Genomic DNA, 6000 nt, shown 5'->3' with positions numbered 1-6000 from the left:
TTAAAGTCTTAAATCAAGAGATACCACAACATAATTGGCCATTATAATTTATAACTATTTTTTTGGTAGGCTACTCACTTTGATTTTAAAAAGAGACACACACACGTGTATAAGTATAATAATATATAAATTATAATCACTAATAAAAAAATTTTAACTATTATTTTTGTTTAGGACAGTACAAAACGAGAGTGGTTGACGCATAAAGTTGGACCCATTTGGCCAGCCTTATTAATTTACTTGCATCTTCTTGGTTGGTGAGAGGAAATATGAACTATGAAGTGGTTGATCTTGACTATTGACTTGCCTTTTGAAAAAGGTTTTTATTTTGTGCTCCACAAACTTTGTTCACAATTTCCTGGAAATTTTTCCATGGACTTGAAAAGTAATTCCAACTTCTTATTAGTTGACTTAAGACAGTGTAGTTGGTGGCTGTAGGCACATCAATAATTTCTTTAGGGAAAAAGGTGATCATATTATGACCTGCTGGGAAATGGCATATATTGTTGAATCTATTAACATGAAATTTGGTACGAATATTCTATCAAAATATCAACCAAAAAAAAAAAAAAAACTACAAATATTAAAATGAGAAGGGTAATTACGGATTCAGAAATTTCTTGCACACGAAAAATTCTAGATGCCCTTTTTGCGTGTATATTGATAAAATGATTCACCCCTTATATTATTTAATCATTAATTTTTATTTATTTATTATATACATTAAAAAGAGTGATGTTCTAACCTTTGGTTAGTTTATTCCACTCTTCACCTATGAAATACTCTAAAAAGTAAAAACCGTATGAGCTAATAATATGATGAATTGAACCTGAAATTTTCAAATTTATTTCATATTTCAAATCAATCTATCCACTGCCCAATACTCCCTTGGGTTGGGGTCTCATTATTGAACTTTGAAGAATGCATCAAGCTAAGTAAGTAATAAAAGGTTTTGGTCTTTAAAATTTAATGACCAAACAAAAAAGTTACACTTAGGTTAAATCAAACGATTTCAAGTTATCAAAATAGCAGTGGCATTAAAAAATTATGGAAAGGAATAATGGTAAGATTTTCACTTATGCTAATTTGTATTTTCTTCGTTTTCATTAAGGCTTGAGTTTGTCTAATTATTTATTGGTTTAAAACAGATTTTAAACGAGTTAAAACTCATTAACCTGAGTGACTCTCAAGAGTTAATTGAGATCCCGGACCTTAGTGAAGCCTCAAATCTTGAGAAATTAATTTTTCAAAATTGTACAAGACTATGCAAGATTCATGCATCTGTTGGAGATCTCAAAAAGCTTATTCAATTGGATCTGAACGGTTGCAAAAACCTTTCAAGTCTTCCTAATACAATTTGTAGTTTGATGTCTCTAAAAACTCTCAATTTATCTGACTGCTCAAGACTTGTGAAATTGCCCAAAAACTTTGGAAATCTTGGAAATCTCAAAAAACTATCTATGGGTGGATGTGCTTTTCTATTATCCAAAAAGCACCTCAATTTTCCTTTATTCCGAAGGAGTCCAAATCCCATGGGCATGTTAACGCGAACTTTATCAAGCTTATCCTCTTTGACAGAGCTTAATCTAAGTTATTGCAATCTTCAGGCCGTCCCTGATGCTATTGGCCGTTTAACCTCTCTAAATCATTTAAATCTAAAAGGAAATAATTTCGTTTGCCTTCCTAAAGATATCATTCAATTATCGAATCTGAGCTCTCTTTATTTGAGTGGTTGCAAGGATCTACGATTACTGCCAGAGCTTCCATTAAATATTAAGTATTTGAGGGCAGAAGGTTGTACCTCGCTGGAAACATTACCCTTAAGACCAAAAGATGTTTTAGTTCCTATCTTACTAACTGCGTCAAATTGATCGAGAATCAAGGTTACGGTGACATGTTGTCAACAATGATTATAGATGCCCTTTTTTTGTGTATATTGTTAAAATGATTCACCCCTTATATTATTTAATCATTGATTTTTTTTTTTTATTATATACATTAAAAAGAGTGATGTTCTAACCTTTGGTTAGTCTATTCCACTCTTTACCTAAGAAATACTCTAAAAAGTAAAAACCTTATGAACTAATAATATGATGAATTGAACTTGAAATTTTCGAATTTATTTCATATTTCAAATCAATTTTGTAAGGTTGAATTTAATCAACCATCTTATTGGCTTTATTTCGTGCCAAATTTGCTTGTATTTCAGCATTTAGTAACCCTATATTTAGGTGGGTTTGTTGTAAGGGTAGTAAGTGAGATAGAGTGTTGATTGCTCAAGAGTGTGCAAGAAAACAGAGACTCGCGGCTTGATCTCGCGGGTGACTCGTTGCTGCAAGCCGCCAGATGCAGCACACGTGCCAAGCATGCCAGAAGGTAAACAGTCATGCTAGCTGGAGCACTACAGGACAACTGGTCATACAGTTATCTCGCGACTGGGTCTCGCGACTCAGTCAAGTCGCGAGGCTAAGCCGCGAGCCACCCCTGTTTTGAAAAACCTGACGTTTCACATTCTCCTCTCACCCTAGTATAAATACCCCTTATACCCACAAATGAAAGAGAGCTTCCAGAGAGAATTTTAAGAGAGAAACCCTAGAGTAAAATAAGATTGATTCACCTACAATCTATACATTAGAGTCTCTTCAAATTCCTCAACTCTCTTCCTCTCCATTGTTAAACCCTTGAGAGGCATTTTACCAAAACCTTGTTCTCACCATATTCATCACTGTGAGAGGGCTGTTTGGTGTTCTGGGAAGCAGTTAGGAAGGAACCAATTTACATTAGTTGATGCTATGGTCTAGTAGCAGAATCCGGGAAGCTAGAAAAGAAAAAGGTTAGGCGCAATCTCGATGGAGCAAGAAGCTTAGAGGGCTTAGGTACACTGGGTAGATTAGGATTGGAGGGTCTATTACTGTCCATGTATCCCAACTACATTTTCTAGTGGATTGTTTACCGCTTGGAGGGCGGCGGAGAGGTTTTACGCTGAGGGCTTCGGTTTCCTCTTCAATAACACATCGCGTGTTGTCTTTGTGTTTGCATCTTCCTTCCCTTTTATCTTTGCATTTTATTATCTGTTGTGGGTTGTGATTTTAATTTGACTTAGATAGTTTTTCCAATTTTATATTATAGTTTATGTTCATTTTCCGCACACTAGTTGTTTGACATAAAGCTTGAATTGGTTAATTTGTAAATTGGGGGTTTAAACGTTCAAAAGTGTTTATACACATATTTGAACTTTCAAATTTAGCCACTGCCCAATACTCCCTTGGGTTGGGGTCTCATTATTGAACTTTAAAGAATGCATCAAGCCAAGTAAGTAATAAAAAGTTTGGTCTTTAAAATTTAATGACCAAAAAAAAAAAAAAAAGTTACACTTACGTTAAATCAAACGATTTCAAGTTATATATATATATATATATATATGATACAAACATCTTCTTGAAGTAGAATGTAAAAAAGAACATATAAACGGACAATTTTGCTGCACTGTTCAATCCAAAATCAAAAAGGTATATCGTATTTATTTATTTGATTGTAAAGCTAAAATAAGTAAATAACTATTCCCAAAATAAATAAATAAATAACTACCCCTACCTCTTAAGTCAAGAATACATATTGTGGGGCCCAATAGTTTGTGGCCCTGGCCCACCTTTACATTGGGATCCAAGACCCGAGCCGAGGAGGGATATAGCCGAGGACATATAAATAAAAGTCCAAGTAACCTGGAGACATAGCCGATGATGACTCTGTCCTCGGCATTCCCGAGGCCCTCCCGAAAGAAAGGGCAAGAACGGTATGGGAACAATTTTGGGAAAAACCTAAAATATCTGCGTTGATAGAAAAAAGACCCCTGGACAGTATGGCGACAAAGGACAAAGGGAAAGCTGCTATTACTGCCATTGAATACTCTGCACCTGACAGGACCATGCTCTTCAGTTTTTACAACCACCCCCAACCACTTTGGGTATGGGTTGATGGGACAAGTATCAGTCCTAGAAAGCCGAACCTACATGTGGACGTTGGATGAGAGATACAGGCTAATATAAAAGGAAAAGTAAGCAATCCAAAGAGGGGGGCTGGGAAAAAAGGCCAAGAACCAGAGCTTCCCAGACCGTCTCGAGAAAAAAGACTCCTCGAGCGAACATGGTTTAATTCTGTATGAACACCACGACTAACCACCGTTTGATGACCAAGGCCTAGCCTTTCAAATCCACGCTCTACAAATTATATTGTTTGGGCCCTCAACGTGCAAACCTAATACTATTTTGGGGCCGTCACGAATTGAGTCCTAATACATATGTTCCTCAAGTCTAGGAATAATTATTCCACAAAAATAAGTGCAAGCAAACATTCAGTAAGAGCAACCGCATCAGTCCGTCTAAAAATTTCCGTCTATTTTATACTAAAACCTACTTTTTCTATTTTACACTACCACATTTCCAAAACACCCACATTAGTTTATCTATTTTACAAATCTATTCTAATTAAATAATATTATTTATTGGTTTTTTTATTATTATTTATTAATTCCCATTCTCTCTCTCCCTTAGAATCTATTTTACTTTTTCAGCTTTCTCACCGGTTCCTCTCTTTCCCTCACTCTCTCCCTCACAACCGCCTCACCCTGCCTGCCATTATTGCCAATCCAGCTCGCCACCGCCGCCGCCTCAACCCTCCAATGATTTGGCATCCCTCTCGCTTTTGCCCTCCCTCTTTCCTTCATCCCTCCCTCTCCCCTCCACCACCAATCCTTCGCCTCCCACCCCCAACTGACAACCCTTCGCCTCCCACCCCTAACCGACAACAGCAATGGAAGACCCGACAGCGGCAGATTGGGCGGCAGCAGTGGCAGCAGATTAGGCATTTTGGGTTGGGTTTCCTGGTGAGTTTTGATTGATTTTGAGTTGGGTTTTCTAATTGCTTTTCCGTTGATTTCGAGTCAATTTTCTGTTGATTTTGGGTTAATTTTCTGTGCTAGGTTGCGGTGTTTGGTGGTGGTGTTGGGTTTGGTGGTTGGGTGGTTATTTTCTTCTTACTTCTTATTTTGCTGCGCTGGGTTGTTGTAAACGTTGTGTAAAAGAAGTAGTTTGATAGGGAAGAGATAAAAAAAGAATTAAAAAATCATTTAAACATGAACAGTAACGATGCATATATGCATGGTTACTGTTCATTTGCAAAGCCATGGTGTATATTTGCACATTTTTACAAAGAATGATGTGGGTGTTTTTTGGATTAAAATATGTAAAATTGAGCACTTTTTACATTTTACACATTTTTGCAACCACTGATGTGGTTGCTCTAAGCATTACAATTTACAAGTTCCATTCCTTGTTATTAAAAAAATTAAAAATTAAAAACATGGTCTATGAATCTTCTAAATTATTATTTATTATTTTTTGAGTAAATCTTCTAATTTATACTTACATATAAAACATGTGATATTTTAAAAATTAAATAAATATTACATGTCTCACATCTGGTTAAAAATAGAAAGAAATCAGAGGATTTAGTTACATCTTTCCCAAAAGAAATATACCCTAAACATCATAAATTTGAAGCCATCCACCAAGAAATGGGAAAAAGGTAAAGAAAAGGTTTTTTTTTTTTTTTTTTTTTTTTTTTTTAAATCATGTCACCTCACCTCGTATCATTTGTTATGATTTGTAGGTTATTTTTATCCTAAAAGAGAATATAAAAGTTATAAAGTCACAACTTTTAAGACATGTATTTTTACCTAACTTAAATTTAAAAAAAAATAAACCAATGAAAAAAAAGCTATATCAACTTAATATTAAAAAAAGGTTCTTAGTTTTTTTTTTTATACTATTATATATTTGTCATAAACCTGATCCTAAATCTAGAGAAATGATTTGGGGGAGTCAATTCAAAAAATGTATTTATATTTTTCCATGGTGAATCCCTTCCAAGGAAAAGTCAAATTAATAGCAAGGTTTTCAGACCCGGACCGTTCATTGAACCGTTAAAGGGAGAGGTTCAAGG

This window comes from Quercus robur, chromosome 5 (assembly GCF_932294415.1).
Source record: "Quercus robur chromosome 5, dhQueRobu3.1, whole genome shotgun sequence".
Lineage (NCBI taxonomy): Eukaryota > Viridiplantae > Streptophyta > Magnoliopsida > Fagales > Fagaceae > Quercus > Quercus robur.
This window is presented reverse-complemented; position numbering follows the sequence as displayed.